Here is an 18,005-nt window from a genome sequence, read left to right as displayed (position 1 = left end):
AAGATGCTACTGCTTTCTGGATATTTATTAAAAAAAGAAAATAAATAAACAAAATGAAGGAGAAACAAATTCATAGATACAGAAAACAAACTGATGGTTACTAGAGAGGGAGGGTGTGGGATGGGGGAATAAAAGGAAGGAATTAGAAAACATTAACATCCAGTTATAACATAAGTCATGGGGATGTAAAGTACAGCATAGGGAATAGAGCCAGTAATACTGTAATAACTATGTATGGTGACATGTGGTTACTAAACTTACTGTAGTCATCACTTTGTAAGGTATACAAATATTCAATCACTATGCTATACACCTGACATTAATATAATTTTGTATGTTAACTATAATTTAAAATAAATTTAAAAGGTACAATTGGCAATAGCTACACAGGGAAGGCTAATGTAATACCCTTGGTTCTCTGAATGTAGAAGAGGAAGGGAGAAGATAGAGTTGGTATCAGAGCAAGGATTAAAAATGCTACACTGCTTGCTTTAAAGCTGGGTAAAGGGGAGTGATGTCAGAGAAACTGCAGTATGGGAGATCCCCTTGGTCTCGCCCCCAGAAATGTCAACAATTTGAACAGCTATAATTTGACAAAGGATTCCCTGCTCAACATACATGTGTGCCTCAGAGATCTGCACATTGAAACATTTAAAGGTGGGCCAGAGGGAACAAACAGGGGAGGCAAGGAAATGTGATGGACCGTGTAAAGGACACGGTACAGTGACTCAGCTGCAGCTTCNCTAGTTAATCAAGCAAGCAAATAACAATAGGCTGCTGGCTGCCAAAAGACCTCAGGTGAATGGGCTTGGCTTTGGCTCTTTCTGACCTTTCCTGGAGCACTTACTGCACCCTTGGCCTCACCAAATCCAGAGCTCTGAGGGCACAGACTCCTGGTGAAGAAATTCCAGCTTCTGGATGACAATGGAAGCTGAAGCTCTCTGCTCAGACTAGACAGCAGGAAGGAGGCTGGCATTGGTCTCCTACACAAACTTAGGGTTCCAAAAGCAACAACCAGGTCCCATCCAGCCCAAGGTCACAACATGCTGAGTGACTGCAGATGAGGAGCTATTTACAGCTCCCTATGTCTGTCTGCTCATTAGGTACATTTCCATTTTGTTATTCCAACCTCTAATTGCATGATTTCCCTGTGGATCTAGACAGAAGGGGCCATTTTCCTGGATATTCTGCATTCCCAAAAGATCAGCTTGGAAGTTCAGTGAGTCTGAACTTTACTAGTTCCTCCACATAAAGCCTGTGGGTTCCAGAAGACTAAGCTCCAAGCACTTTATCCAAACCCTCATTTAAAAATTTTGCAAATTTAAGACCAAGATTCCAGTCTGGATTAGAAAACTCAAATCCCTAAATATTAAATTGTGGCAGTGACTTGACCCCTCATGTCCTCCAAAGATTGCTGCTTTTCTTTTCAACAAGGTGGGGAACTAAGTTCCTTTGATTAAACCTTGAGTGTTACACACTGGGATGCATGATACATTTGCAAAACAATTTGGAATTTCAATCTTATGTCACAAAACCTGTCATTTAATCCCTCACTAGGAAATATTCGTTACTTATAAGAAATACAGCTGTGGCTGGTGTAGCTCAGTGGATTGGGCGGGGGCCTGTGAAACACACGATCGTGGTTTGATTCCCAGTCAGGGCACATGCCTGGGTTGCAGGCCAGTTCCCAGCAGGGGACACACGAGAGGCAACATATGCATTGATCTTTCTCTCCTTCTCCCTTTCCCTTCCCCTCTAAAGGTAAATAAATAAAATCTAAAAAAATACAGTAAGATTTTTTCTCACTGTAGTCTAAGCTTGGAACAAAAAGTAAATAGATTCTTCCCTGTAGCCTCCAGAAAAAGGTTGGCCCTGCAAACATTTTGACTTGGCCCCATGAGACCTCAGTAATGTAAGAGCATTAATGTGTGTGTTTTAAATCACTGGTGTGGTAATTTTACATTAGCATTAATAATTGAAAACAGACATTTATGCAAAGGAATTTTTTTAGCAAGTTAAGATAAAGTGTCTCATTTTATTAATTTAGCCTCCCCTGGGTAAAGGCATTTTGCATTGTATTCCCCCCTTAAGTGGAAGACTTATATAATCATTTTGTAGATATTCAGCCTCTGTGGCTGGTAGAGAATTTCTTCTAGCCAAAGGGTCAATGGACTTCAGGATTTGTAGTTTTGAGACATTTCTAGAAGTAAAGGAATTCATTTTAATTTATGTGTACCATTTACTTTAAATTTCGTGTCTAAATTCTCCACCTTTAAGTTTTGTATTAAAATTGTATCATATCAAATTTTATATTCATTCTATTCATTTTTATCCTCCTCAACATTCTCTTAAGTTTCCTTTCAAATATGAGCTTATATATGACTCTATGATTGTATACACATATGTGTATAAAATGTACACAAATAGTCATATGAATATACACACAGTTTTACCTTTGAATAATTTATTTTGACCCAACAAAACATGTCCACATCTCATTATTTCTTGCAACATTCACCTGAAGTTACATTTCCTATTCTATTTTACCTTCAGACATAAAATAATTGAGGCTCTGGTTCAGCAATTATATTGAGAAGCCACTAAAGTTTACTGTGCGCATTCTTGACTGATACACAACTGGAAACATGAGGTACAGACTATAATTTTTATGGCTTTTATTCATCACTTTTTATATTTCAATCATGCTCCAGTCCTATTATACAATTATACTTCAATAAATTACTCAGAAGGTAAAAAACATAGCAATGCATGGATTGGAGTAGAATCTAGATCTCAGGTAGCTGATTCACACTGAGAAATGGTAGAAGGTACCTCTTCAACCTGGGAAAAAAGCAAAGTACATTCTAAAAATGAAAATAAATAGGCCTGGCTGGGGTAGCTCAGTGGATTGAGCTCAGGCCTGCGAACCACACGATCGTGGTTTGATTCCCAGTCAGGCCACATACCTGGGTTGCAGGCCAGTTCCCAGCAGGGGACTCACAAGAAGCAACCATACATTGATATTTCCCTCCTTCTCTCCTTTCCTTCCTCTCTAAAGACAAATAAATAAAATCTTTTTAAAAATCAGCTTCTTAAAAAAGATGCTACTGCTTTCTGGATATTTATTAAAAAAGAAAATAAATAAACAAAATGAAGGAGAAACAAATTCATAGATACAGAAAACAAACTGATGGTTACTAGAGAGGGAGGGTGTGGAATGGGGGAATAAAAGGAAGGGATTAGAAAACATTAACATCCAGTTATAACATAAGTCATGGGGACGTAAAGTACAGCATAGGGAATAGAGCCAGTAATACTGTAATAACTATGTATTGTGACATGTGGTTACTAAACTTACTGTAGTCATCACTTTGTAAGGTATACAAATATTCAATCACTATGCTATACACCTGACATTAATATAATTTTGTATGTTAACTATAATTTAAAATAAATTTAAAAGGTACAATTGGCAATAGCTACACAGGGAAGGCTAATGTAATACCCGTGGTTCTCTGAATGTAGAAGAGGAAGGGAGAAGATAGAGTTGGTATCAGAGCAAGGATTAAAAATGCTACACTGCTGGCTTTAAAGCTGGGTAAAGGGGAGTGATGTCAGAGAAACTGCAGTATGGGAGATCCCCTTGGTCTCGCCCCCAGAAATGTCAACAATTTGAACAGCTATAATTTGACAAAGGATTCCCTGCTCAACATACATGTGTGCCTCAGAGATCTGCACATTGAAACATTTAAAGGTGGGCCAGAGGGAACAAACAGGGGAGGGAAGGAAATGTGATGGACCGTGTAAAGGACACGGTACAGTGACTCAGCTGCAGCTTCCAGGCAGTTGGCAGGTCAGACACAGAAAAAAGCCACTGAGTCCTGCTGTCCTGTAGGCTCCCGAAGCTCATCTTTCATCGTTCTTGGTGTCAGGTTATGGAGTACTTTATCCTCACAGCCAAAAACCTTTACTATAAAACCACTCTTACCCCTGAGTAAAGATTGCTCTCTGTCACTGACCTCAAGTTGGGGTGCTGAGTGGGCCCCACGGAGGTCTAAGTTCACCTATAACAAGAAAGTAAAACAAAAAAGTCAGTCAGGTTACCCCACCCTTGAGAACTGTTGCTATGATGACAGCAGCTACTGGGGTCAACTCTGGGATTTCAAAGAGCTCAAAAACTGTAAGCCCTGGCCGGCGTAGCTCAGTGGATTGAGTGCGGGCCTGTGAACCAGACGATCGCGGTTCGATTCCCAGTCAGGGCACATGCCTGGGTTGCAGGCCGGTTCCTTGCAGGCTAACTACCAGCATGGGATGCACAAAAGGCAACCATACATTGATGTTTCTCTCCCTTTCTCCTTCCCCTCTAAAGATATATAAATAAATAAAATCTTTAAAAAAAATGTATACTCAGTGCCACTTCTTAGAAAATAATGGAAAGATCTCTTCCTCAGTGTCTGCTAAAGAAGCGCTGCACTACAGAGATGCCTAAACAGAGAAGGAACTCATCAATTAACATGAATAACCATGGTAATGAAGCAGCTTATAAAGAAAAGAAGAATCCCCATAAAGCAAAGTTGAACACATATAAATATGTGCTAAACATTACAGAGAATTTAAGATTGCAATAATGAAAATATCTCAATAAAGAAAATACAGAAAAGAATTACCTTTTCCGTTTTAACCATTTTTATTTTTTTAAATATATTTTATTGATTATGCTATAACAGTTGTCCCATTTTGCCTCCTTCACTCCCCTCCACCCTTCACATCCTCTCCCACCCACATTCCCCCCTTTAGCTCATGTCCATGTGTCATACTTATAAGGTCTTTAGCTTCTACATTTTCTTTTCTTTTTTTTTTTAGATTTTATTTATTTATTTATCTTTAGAAGGGAAGGAGAGAGGGAGAGAAACATCAATGTATGGTTGCCTTTTGTGCTTCCCCTGCTGGGAGTTGGCCTGCAGGGAACTGGCCTGCAACCCAGGCATGTGCACTGACTGAAAATTGAACTGCGGTCCTCTGGTCCGCAGGCCTGTGCTCAATCCACTGAGGTACACGAGCCAGGGAAGCTTCTACATTTTCCATACTATTCTTACCCTCCCCGTCTATTTTCTACCTACCATCTATGTTACTTATTCTCTGTACCATTTTCCCCTGTCTCCTCCTCCCACTCCCTTATTGCTAACCCTCCATGTGATCTCCATTTACGTGATTCTGTTCCTGTTCTAGTTTTTTGTGTAGTTTATTTTTGTTTTTGTTTTAGGTGTGATTGTTAATAACTGAGTTTGCTGTCATTCTACTATACATGTTTTTTTAAATTTATTTTTTATTTTATTTTTTCCCAATTTTCTTATTTAACTATTTTTCAAGTACAGTTTTCTGTCTATTACTCCCATCCCATCCCACCCCCATGCTCCTCCCTCCCTCTGATTTCCACCCTTCTCAGTTGTTGTCCATGTATCCTTTATATATGTTCCTCTAAATCCTTCCCCTAATTCCCCTGAATTTCCCTCCCCTCTTTCCTCTGGTCACTGTCAGGCTGTTCTCTATTTCAGTGTCTTTGGTTATATTTTGCTTGCTTGTTTGTTTTGTTGTTTAGCTTCGTGTTAAAGGTGAGATCATATGGTATTTGTCCTTCAACACCTGGCTTATTTCACTCAGCATAATGCTTCCCAGTTCCATCCATGCTGTTGCAAAAGGTAGGAGCTCCTTCTTTCTTTCCACAGCATAAAATTCCATTCTGTATATGTACCATAGTTTTTTGATCCATTCATTTACTGATGGGCACCTAGGTTGCTTCCAACTCTTGGCTATTGTAAATTGTGCTGCTATGAACATTGGGGTGCATATGTTCTTTGGGATTGGTGTTTTAGGGTTCTTAGGATACAATCCTAGCAGTGGAATTGCTGGGTCAACAGGCAGGTCCAATTTTAGTTTTCTGAGAAAATTCCATACTGTTTTCCATAATGGTTGTACCAGTCTGAAATCCCACCAAGAGTGGACCAGAATCCCCTTTTCCCCACCCCCTCTCCAAAGTTTGTTCTTTATTGCTTTGTTTATGATAGCCATTCTCACCGGTGTAAAGTGGTACCTCATTGTGGTTTTAATTTGCATCTCTCTGATAGCAGGTGATATCGAGCATCTTTTCATGAGTCTCTGGATCCTCTGTATGTCCTCCTTGCTGAAGTGTCTGTTCAAGTCCTTTCCCCATTTTTTAATTGGGTTAGTGGTCTTAGAGTGAAGTCGTGTGAGTTCTTTGTATATTTTGGAGATTAAACCTCTGTCTGAGGCATAATTGGCAAATATGTTTTCCCATACAGGTGGTTGTATTTTTATTTTAATGTTGTTTTCTTTGGTTGTGCAATAGCTTTTTATTTTGATGAGACTCATTTGTTTATTCTTTCCTTTATATTCCTTGCTCTAGGGGACAAATCAGTAAAAATGTTGCTGCTTGAAATATCTGAGATTTTCCTGCCAATGTTCTCCTCTAGGACTTTAATGGTGTCACAGCTTATATTTAAGTCTTTTATCCACCTTGAATTAATTTTGGTGTATGATGTAAGTTGGTGCTCCAGTTTCATTTTTTTTTTGCATGTAGCTGTCCAGTTCTCCCAACACCATTTGTTGAAGAGGCTATCTTTACCCCATTTTATGTTACTGCATCCTTTGTTGAATATTAATTGACTGTAGAGAGTTGGGTTTATTTCTGGGTTCTCTATTCTGTTCCATTGGTCTATGTGCCTGTTTTTATCCCAATACCAGGCTGTTTTGATTACAGTGGACATGTAATACAGTTTGATATCAGGTATTGTGATCCCTTCTACTTTGTTCTTCTTTCTTAACATTGCAGCTGCTATTCTGGGTCTTTTATGGTTCCATATAAATTTTTGAAGTGTTTGTTCTATATCTGTGAAATATGCCATTGGAACTTTAATACGTATTGCATTGAATCTGTAAATTGCTTTGGGTAGTATGGCCATTTTGATGATGTTAATTCTACCAATCCACGAACACGGTATATGTTTCCATTTGTTTGTGTCTTCCTTGATTTCTTTCTTCAGTGTTGTGTAGTTTTCTGCATACTGGTCTTTTACCTCCTTGGTTAGATTTATTCCCAGATATTTTATTTTTGTCTTTGCTATATTGAATGGGATTTTTGTCTTGATTTCTGCTTCTGCTGCTTCATTGTTGGTATACAAAAATGCCTTTGACTTCTGCATATTGACTTTGTATCCCGTTGTTTTGCCAAATTCATTTATTAGTTTGAGCAGTTTTTTGGTAGAGGCTATAGGATTTTCCATGTACACTATCATGTCATCTGCAAACATTGACAGTTTTGTTTCCTCCTTTCCAATTCGAATGCCTTTTATTTCCTTTTCTTCCCTAATCGCTGAGGCTAAAACTTCCATTACTATATTAAGTGGAAGTGGTGAAAGTGGACAACCTTGTCTTGTTCCTGATCTTAGTGGAAAAGCTTTTAGTTTTTGCCCATTGAGTATGATGTTGGCTGTAGGTCTTTCATATATGGCCTTTATTATATTGAGGAATGCTCCCTCTATTCCCACTTTGCTGAGTACCTTTATCATAAATGGGTGTTGTACCTTATCAAAAGCTTTTTCCACATCTATTGATATGACCATGTGGTTTTTGTCTTTGCTTTTGTTTATTTGGTGTATTACATTTACTGATTTGCGGATATTGAACCATCCTTGCATCCCTGGGATGAATCCCACTTGGTCGTGGTGTATGATCTTTTTGATGTATTGTTGGATGCGATTTGCCAATATTTTGTTGAGGATTTTAGCATCTATGTTCATCAGTGATATTGGCCTAAAGTTTTCTTTCTTTGTTGTGTCTCTATCTGGTTTTGGAATTAGGATAATGCTCGCTTCATAAAAAGAGTTTGGGAGTTTCCCATCATTTTGGATTTTTTGGAATAGTCTGTGAAGAATAGGGGTTAGCTCTTCCTTAAACGCTTTGTAGAATTCTCCTGTGAAACCATCTGGTCCGGGGCTTTTGTGTGATGGGAGTTTTTTGATTACTGCTTCAATTTCATTTGCTGTTATTGGTCTGTTCAGGCTTTCTACTTCTTCTTCATTGAGTTTTGGAAGATTATATTTTTCTAGAAATTTGTCCATTTCACCTAGGTTTTCAAATTTCTTGGCATACAGTTCTTCATAGTAATTCCTTACAATCCCTTCTATTTCTGTGGTATCAGTTGTAATCTCTCCTATTTCATTTTTGATTGTGTTTATTTGGGTCCTCTCTCTTCTTTTCTTAATGAGCCTACTTAAAGGCTTGTCTATTTTGTTTATCTTTTCAAAAAACCAACTCTTGGATTCATTGATCCTTAGAATTGTGCTTTTAGTGTCTATGTCATTTAATTCTGCTCTGATCTTGGTTATTTCCTTCCTTCTACTTGCTCTGGGCTGTCTTTGTTGTTGTTCTTTGTGTTCTTGCAGGCGTAGGGTTAGGTTGTTAGTTTGAAATGTTTCTATTTTCTTTAGGTAAGCCTGTATTGGTATGAACTTCCCTCTCAGGACTGCCTTGGCCATGTCCCATAAATTTTGGGTTGTTGTGAGTTCATTTTCATTTGTGTTCAGAAACTTTTTGATTTCTTCCCTAAGTTTATTCTTGACCCATTCGTTGTTGAATAGCATACCATTAGGTCTCCATGCTTTTGGATGTTTTGGTTTTTTTCCTGTGGGGTTGGTTTCTAATTTCAGTCCCTTGTGGTCAGAGAAAATGCTTGGTATGATTTCAATTTTCCTGAATTTCTTGAGGTTCATTTTGTGTCCTTTCATGTGGTCTATCTTGGAAAATATTCCTTGTGCATTTGAAAAGAATGTGTATTTAGCTTCTTTGGGATGAAGGGCTCTATATATATCAGTGAAGTTCATTCATCTAGTGTGTTGTTTAGTGCAGCTATATCTTTGTTGATATTTTGTTTGGAAGATCTCCATTTTTGACAGTGGGGTGTTAAAATCCCTTCCTATAATTGTGTTGCTCTCAATATCTTTCTTGAAGTCTTCTAGGATTTTTCTTATATATTTGGGTGCTCCTATGTTGGGTACATATATATTTATGATGTTAATGTCTTCTTGGTGGATTCTTCCCTTGAATATGATGAAGTGACTTTCTGGGTCTCTTTTTATGGACCTTTTTCTGAAGTCTATTTTGTCTGATATGAGAATTGCTACCCTAGCTTTTTTTTCTTGATCATTTGCTTGGAAAATTTATTTCCAGCATTTCACTTTTATTCTGTGATGGTCTTTTGTCCTGAGGTGAGTCTCCTGTAGGCAGCATATGTATGGGTCATGCTTTCTTATCCATTCAGCTATTCTATGCCTTTTGATTGGAGCATTTAATCCATTTACATTTAAGGTTATTGTTGATAGGTACTTAACCATTGCCATTTTGTACTAGAGTTCCACTCTGTCTCTCTCTTTTCCTTCCTTTCCTTAAAGCAGTCCTTTTAGTATTTCTTGTAGAGCTAGTTTGGTGGAGGCATATTCTTTTAGACTTCTTTTGTCTTGGAAGCTCTTTATTTGGCCTTCTATATTGATTCAGAGCCTTGCTGGGTAAAGTAGCCTTGGTTGTAGGCATCTGGTTCTCATTACTTGGAATATTTCTTGCCATTCTCTTCTTGCTTGGAGTGTTTCCATGGAGAAGTCAGAAGCTAACCTTATTGGGGCTCCCTTGTATGTCAGTTCCTTTTTCTCCCTTGCTGCCTTTAAGATTCTCTCTTTGTCTTGGAATTTTGCCATTTTAATGATGATGTGTCTTGAAGTGGACCTCTTTGGGTTCCTCTTGCATGGGACTCTCTGTGATTCCTGGATTCGTGTAACTTTTTCTCTCGTCACATTAGAAAAATTTTCCATCATTACTCTTTCAAATAGGTTTTCTATCCCTTGTTCTTCTCCTTGTCATTCTGGTATTCCTATTATTCGGATATTATTACGTTTCATATTGTGTTGCATTTCTCTTAATCCCTCTTCATTCTTTTTGGGCCTCTTTTTCCTTTCTTGCTCTTTCTGGGAGATTCTTTCTACTGTGTCCTCCAACTCTCTGATCCGATCTTCTGCCTCATTGATCCTGCTTTTCATTGCTTCTACTCTGTTCTTCACTTCAGAAATTGTATTCTTCATTTCCTCTTGGCCTTTGGTGATAGTTTCCATTTCCTTTTTCAGGTTGATATAGCTTGCGGAGAGCTCATTGTAGCTCCCCTTTAGTTCCTGGTAGCTCCCCTGTAGTTTCTGGTAGCTCATTGTGAGCTCTTTGAAATTCCCGATAACTGGTGCTTTGAATTCAATATCTGATAGCTGACTTGCCTCTCTTTCATTTGACATTCTTTCTGAGACTTCCACCTTTTCTTTCATTTGGGCATTGTTCCTTTGTCTTCCCATTGCTTATGAGACTCGTTTTGTTAGCTTCAGCTTGTTAAGTTGATCTGTTCTGACTCCCTAGGTTTATGGTGTGAACTTCTGTGGTAGAATACCTGTGAAAATTCAGTGGTGCAGTCTCCTGCAGGTATCTTGATGTTCTCGACTTCCACTTACTCCTTTCTTTGTGTGTGTGTGATCATTTGGAGGGGAAGGCAAAATGGTTTATTACAGCAGGAGAGTACTTTATGATATTTACAGTCATAGCCGGTAGAGAAGAGATAGAAGATCTTTAGGCTCTGTATAGTGTTAACTGTTATCTTCAACCCAATTTGCCACTTTTAAGAAAGGATAGTCCAAAGATATGTCTCTTGTTGGGGAGGGAAGGCTTGTGAGTTGTATCTAGAAAGCAGTGAGGTTGCGGGTGGTCAGATTTTGAGGTAAGGTGAGAGTAAAGAACAGTAAATAGGTGTAGCATGTGAGCAAGTAGAGTTAATCACTACAGTAATAGAATTCAGGAACCTGTAAAGTGGGCTAAGACCCGAGAGATGTGTTGTGAAGTATTTACAGTGGTATAGAAAGCAACAAAGAAACAAACAAACACACAGAAAAGGGCAAGAGAAGTGATGAAAAAGCAATATGTTTGGGGTGAAAGGAAGAAGGACTAAAACAGGAAGAAAGAAAGGAGAGGAACAGAGTACTGAAAGATACAGCAACAATAAAATTTTAAAATATATATGATTACTGAAAAAAGTTTTTAAAAAAGTTAAAACAAAAAAAGTCCTAAACGGGAGGGAGGCAGGGAGCATGGGGCGGGGGGCCGGCAGGGTTGGGAATATAAGACAGAAAGCTGTACTTGAACAAGAATTAAATTTAAAAAAATTATTTAAAAAAAGTCCTTCCTTGTTGGTTTCAAACTCTCCAATGCGGTTTTTCTGGTTTCGGCAGGACTCCTCTATAGGCAAGGTTGTAGGCCCAGGCGTACACTCCCCCACCAGCCAGGCTACCCGACTGGGGTGCTGGCACCCACCCACCAGACAGGCTGGCTGGGTCCCACGGGATCTGGTACTGGTCCTTCCCAGTCCTGTTGCTGGGTGAGAAGCACGTCAGGCTGCCTTCATAGGAGAACACCTCAGTCCACTTTGCAGTAAAAACTTCTCCAGAAAGCGTGCCTCTCAGCCCAGCCCAATCCCCAACCTGACTGGTTAGGACAATGCTCCTCTCAAATTTCCTGGGCTGGTATGCTGGTGGGCTGGTGACCACAGAGATCACAACTGAACATGGCCCCCTGTCCTTGCCACCCTCCCTGCACTTCTAGGCAGACATGTCTCTGCCACCCAGCCCCGCCTAGGTGGGGAGGGAGGGAGCCAGCTCTTCCAAAGACCCCCCAGCCGGCCCAATGCTCTACTGGGTGCTGGGCTCCTTATGAGTCCTCCGTGGCACTGGCTGCAGACAGAAGCCTCTACACCCCTAACGCAGCGGCAACGGTGGCTCCGAGGCATTTTGGGCTGGCCGAGGGCAGCCGGCCCTGCTGCTGCAGCTTTTGTCTTTACTCACAGGTGCTGGGTTCCTGCTGAATCCTCTGTGACAGACTCCCCGATGCTGACTGTATACAGAAGCCTCTGGGCCCTGGAAGCTGCAGCAGCAGCAGCTCAGAGGTCTTTACCCGCCGGCCAATGGCTGCTGGTCCTGCTGCTGCTGCTTTTGTCTTTACTCACAGGTGCCGGGTCCCGATGAGTCCTCTGTGGCAGACACTCCTGTTGGTGGGCGCAGGTAGAAGCCTCTGGGCCCTGACCACTACCCCAGCCGCGGCTCTGAGGTCTTTACCCGGCAGCCAATGGCTGCTGTCCCCCTGCTGCTGCCGCCTCCGTTGCCACCGCTGCCGCTGCCCTTGACTTTAGTCAGGATTGCCGGACTCCTGATGAGTTCTCTGTGGCAGACTCCCCTGTCGCTGGGCACAGACAGAAGGAAGCCTCTTGGCTCCGACCGCTGCCGCAGCCATGGCTCTGAGGTCTTTACACTCCCACCAATGGCTGAGGCTGGCCTGGCCGCCTTGTCCTTACTTGCGTCCCTGAGACCCCCAATGACCTGTAGCTGTCTGGTTTGTCACTATCTCTGGTCTCTTATTTTCATAAATATTGGGGAATTGTTGGTTGGGGAATTGATTGCGCTGTTCTTTAGTAAATCTGCCAGGATTTTCTTCCAGGGGTAAGAGAACTGGAGTCTCTCCGTCCTACTCCGCCACCATTTTCTGTGTCCAGCCCCTATACATGTTTTTTATTTTCTTTTTCTTAGATAAGTCCCTTTAACATTTCATATAATAGAGGCTTGGTGATGATGAACTCCTTTAACTTGACCTTATCTGAGAAACACTATATCTAGCCTTCCATGCTAAACGAAAGCTTCACTGGATAAAGCAAAGCTTCAAAGCAAAGCTTCACTGGACCTACTTGGATGTAAGTCCTTGACTTTTATGGCTTGGAAAACTCCTTTCCAGCCCCTTCTTGCCTTTTGAGAAAGGTCTCTTTTGAGAAATCAGCTGACACTCTGATGGGAACTCCTTTGTAGGTGACTGTCTCCTTATGTCTTGCTGCTTCTAGGATTCTCTCCTTCATTTAAATCTTGGCTAATGTAATTTTGATGTGCCTTAGTGTGTTACTCCTTGAGTCCAAGTTCTTTGGGACTCTCTGAGCTTCGTGGACATCCTTGAAGTCTATTTCTTTTGCCAGATTGGGGAAGTTCTCCTTTAGTATTTTTTCAAATAAGTTTACCACTTGTTGCTCTTTCTTTTCACCTTTGGGTACCCCTATAATTTGGATGTTGGAACATTTAAAGATGTCCTGGAGGTTGCTAAGCCTCTCCCTATTTTTTGAATTCTTGTTTCTTCATTCTTTTCTGTTTGGTTGTTTCTTTCTTTCTTCTGGTCCACTCCCTTGATTTGAGTCCCAGTTTCCTTTCCATCACTGTTGGTTTCCTGTGCATTTCCCTTCGTTTCAATTTGTTCAGCCTTCATTTGTTCCTCTAATTTGTGACTAAAATCAACCAGTTCTGTGAGCATCCTGATCACCAGTGCTTTGAACTGTGCATCTGATAGGTTGGCTATCTTTGTTGCTTAGTTGTATTTGCTCTGGAGAGTTGATCTATTCTTTCATTTGGGCCATTTTTTCTTGTCTTTTCATGCCTGTTACATATGAGGGGCAGAGCCTTACTGTTCATTGGGGCAAGCAACTCAGTCACTAGGTTGTGGCGCTATATGTGGGGTGGGGTCTGAGAGGGAACAACAGCATTTGCTTCACTCTCTGTTGGATTTCAGTCCCTTCCACTGCTTCCCCCAAGCAATCTGGGCATTTCTGGTACTGATTCCTTAGTGGGAAGGCTTGTGTACATTCTAGGACCCTTGGTCTCTCCAACAAACTCTCTGTGTAGCTGGGAGACTCTCCCAGCACCTCAACCCCCATAGTTGTTTTCAATCAGTGTTTTGAGGCTTTATTTCCTTGCACTGGGACTCTGGGTTTCGTGGTCTGTCTCACTCCCCAGTTTTGCTTGGTTTATCTGCGTGAAAATGTAGGAACACCCGGTCAGCCAGCTGCCTTGTGCACCATACCCCACTTCACAATCACCACCTCACTGGGTCTGTCTGTTGCCACCCCACACCCGGGGTCTGCCAGGTGCTGCCGGTGCCCCCAGGGTCTGCCCATTGCTGACTTGCGTGCCTGAGGTTTGTCAGGTGCTGCCTTGGCCACCCAATGCCATCACTTTTTTTGCTGAGACCCATCTCTGCCAGGCCACCCAACTCTGCCCCTCCTACCAGCCTGGATGAATGTGTCTATTTTAACTCCTTGGTTGTTGCATCTCCATACAGTTCAATTTTCTGTCAGTTCTGGTTGTTGTTTTGTTTCTACATTGTTGTTCTTATTTTGGTTCTGTGAGGAGGCACAATGTATCTACCTGCACCTCCATCTTGGCTGTAAAGCCCCACAGGTGTTTTCAATTGGTGTTTTGAAGCTTTATTTCCCCATGCTGGGACCCTGAGTTCCATGATCTGTCTGGCTTCCCAGTTTCACCTGGTTTATCTGTGCACGAATGTGGGACCACCTGGTTCCACAAGCTGCCTGTGTGCCCCTCCCCTCCACAGTAGCCACCTTGCTGGGTCCTCCTGCTGCCTGCCACCTTGTGCACTGGCCAGGTTCTGCCAGCCACTACTTGTTTTTCCCTGTTACCTCCCTCTGCCCAGTTTCCCCAGTACACCCCTCCTACCAGTCTGGATGAATGTGTATACTTTAATCCTAGATTGTCAGACTTCCATACAGTTCAATTTTCTGCCAGTACTGGTTGTTATTGTGATTCTAAATTTCTGTTGTCCTTACATTGGTTGTGCGAGGAAGCACAGTATGTCTACCAATACCTCCACCTTGGCCAGAAGTCCCCATTTTAACCATTTTTAAATGTTAATTTGTTACAGAACAGACCTGGAGGGGTGAATGATATACTATAACTGAAAGAAACCCCCCTTTTTCTCTGGGGGTTCCTCCCCCAAACTAGATTTGTTTTGCCTGCCACCAGAGGAAAGATGTCTCTCAATGCCAGAAATTGGTGAAAAGGAATTATTTACTTAAAAGCTATACAGAGTTAGAGTAATAACTTAATGTCTTCATTAAAATACTAAAGTCCTTTAGAACACCCACAGATGCACATAGTCCTTCTTTCTCCCTCTGCCCAGTGTGGGGTACAGTATCTCAGAAAAAGCAGTAGAAGTCTGTGGTTCAGGCTCCCAGCACCATCAGCTGTGTCACTTCCACAATCTCCAGTTAATCCAAAGCCATATGACACCTTCTCACGGCCCACTAGCAAGAGTCCCTTTACCCCTTTTCTTCCAGGAAAGGTCTTTCCTGTGTCCTAAGCCATGTGGCAAAAGCGACCAACCCAAAGCCACCAACCTCTGCAAAGCCACGTGGTACCAAATCGGTATGGCTGCCTCACCAGAGTTTAAATCCCCATGCCAATCTTCCTCTGCAGCCCCATTTCTGACTCCTCCCACAGTCAGCTGTACCTGCCAGCATTCCTGTGTTTTTCCAGCTTTACTGGACTGCCTTAGTGTGTCCAGGCAAGCATGACCCCATGGCATGGAGCCAATCACCTCCAAACTCTCACACAGGCACAGTAATCGGGGAGGGGGGTTGCCTCACAGTTATATCCTGGATGAAAATCTCTTCCATCCCCCTCATTCAAAGCATGGCCACAGCTATTTTACATATCTATGAAACCAGTTAAAGGTTATAGATATGTTAAATGACCATTGCAGACCATTGCATAGCTCCAAAGCTGTTGCTGTACAAAACAGCTGTGAAGGGCCCTGCTCCATTTGTCCCATCCCCCGGCTCAGACTGTTGGGGATGAGGACATCATATGCATATTTTTCTCTAATATTTCCTGAACACTCTTGAATTCTAAACCCCACTACATATTTCTATTTCGAACCCTCCTTGACTGCATCCTGTTACAAATTCAGTAACATTGAGTACATTCACAATGTCCAAGCATCACCACCTTACATTTTCATCACCCCAAATAGAAATCCTGTATGTATGAAGCAATTACCCCTCATTTCTTCTTACCTCATTCTCTGATAACCTCTTTTTCTCTGTGAATTTGCCTACTGCCATCATGCTATATCCTCTTCATCATTTTTATCTGTGACTTTGATATAATCACATGAAGATAAAAACTTCATCTGGGATGACCTTTCCACAGGGTGAGACTGGACATCACTTGCCATAAACCCTGCACTGACTCTCCACTAATTTTAGAATTAATCAGAATCATTTAGCCAGAATACAAAACTCTGCTATCTGGTGGCTGCCCACATAGCTAGACTCATGGTTTAGTCAAGTTATTGTTCATCAAGTTATTTTTCAGTTCCTAACTACACATTAACATTTCATTATAATGTCCAATTACTTTTCTGTAGCATTTTGTGGTGTGTGCTTATTTCCTTCTGCACCTGGAATATAACTCCACTTGTCCTTCAAGTTTCAGTGCTAGTTTAGGCTCATCTGTGAAGCCTTTGTGGACCTGCAGGAGGAGTTGACTATTTGGGGATCCTTTCAGCAAGATTATAGTAACACCTGACAGCATTGCATTTATTTATTTACATGACTTTGCCCAAGTTTAGACTGTGAGCTTAAAAGAAGAAACAAGCCTTACAATTTTCTTACTCCATGGAATATATTTTAGTGCTTACCGTATGTAATTGCTTAATAAATCTTGGAGGAGGCTGTAAAACCAAACTTTGAGTAAGATCAACAGATATAACCTACATGGTGGGGAATGAGAAGCACTGAAACAAGGGGAGAGGTGCCCCAGGGCGGAAGCTAACACCAGAAAAGAGAGATGGGGGAAAGAAGATACTCTGGTAACTCAGAATCTCCCTCCAGACTCTGGAATAGAACATTTGTTGTATGGTTCTTGTTCTAAGAAAGGGCAGGGAGGTGGAAGCACTCATGAGACCTCTGGAAGACACACCTGTGTTTCCTCAAAATCTGTGATTGGTAGAGTACACTTGAGAGCACTTACCGGAAGTATTTAAGGGTTTCTGTGGCTTGAGGAGACACACTGGGAATCATGGTGCATAAAAAATAAGACTATTATTTTTTTTGTTGTTCCTAATGTTAATTTTCTTGTTAGCTTATATGCCTTTTTTTAAGAAAAAATTTGTTGTTCAAGTATAGTTGGCTGTATTTCCCCCCACTTCCTCAGCTATCCCCACCTCCCTCCACTTATCCCACTCACCCCTGGTTTTGTCCATGTGTCCTTCAGTTGTTCTTAAAACCCCTTTTCCTTTTGCCCCCCATTATCTCCTCCTATCTCCCCTGTGTTTACTGTCAGATTGTTCTTGATTTCTATTTTCTTGTTATATTCTGCTTGCTTCTTTCTTTTGTTGATTAGATTCCACTCACAGGTGAGATCATATCATATGGTATTTTTCTTTCACTACCTGGCCTATTTTACTTAGCATAATGCTCTCCAGCTCCATCCAAGCTATTGCAAAGCATAAAAGCTCCTTCTTTATTTCTGCTGCATAACATTCCATGGTGTAAACGTACCATGGTTTTTCAATTCATTCATTTGCTGATGGGGAAATGAATAAGATAGGTCGCTTCCAGTACTTGGCTAGTGTAAATTGTGCTGCCATGAACATTACGGTGCACAGTTTTTCTGGTTGGTGTTTCAGGGTTTTTAGGATATAATCGCAGCAATGGAATTGGCAGGTCAAAAGTCAGTTCCATTTTTAGTCTGAGAAAATTCCATACTGTTTTCCACAGTGGCTGCACCAGTTTGCATCCCCACTAACAGTTCACTAGGGTTCCCTTTTCTCCACACCCTATCTAACACTTGTTGATTTGTTTATGATGGCCATTCTGACTGCTGTGAAGTGGTATCTCATTGTGGTTTTAATTTGCATCTCTCTGATGGCTAGTGATGTTGAGCATCTTTTCATGTGTCTGTGGACTCTCTGTATGTCCTCCTTGGAGAAGTGTCTGTCAATATTCAACAATCAAAGGCATGTTGTGCACCAACAATGAAATATCAGGAACAGAGATCTGGAATGAAATTCCATTTGAT

Source organism: Sturnira hondurensis, unplaced genomic scaffold, assembly GCF_014824575.4.
Source record: "Sturnira hondurensis isolate 20B ecotype Veracruz unplaced genomic scaffold, ASM1482457v3 Scaffold0012353, whole genome shotgun sequence".
Taxonomy (NCBI): Eukaryota; Metazoa; Chordata; class Mammalia; order Chiroptera; family Phyllostomidae; genus Sturnira; species Sturnira hondurensis.
This window is presented reverse-complemented; position numbering follows the sequence as displayed.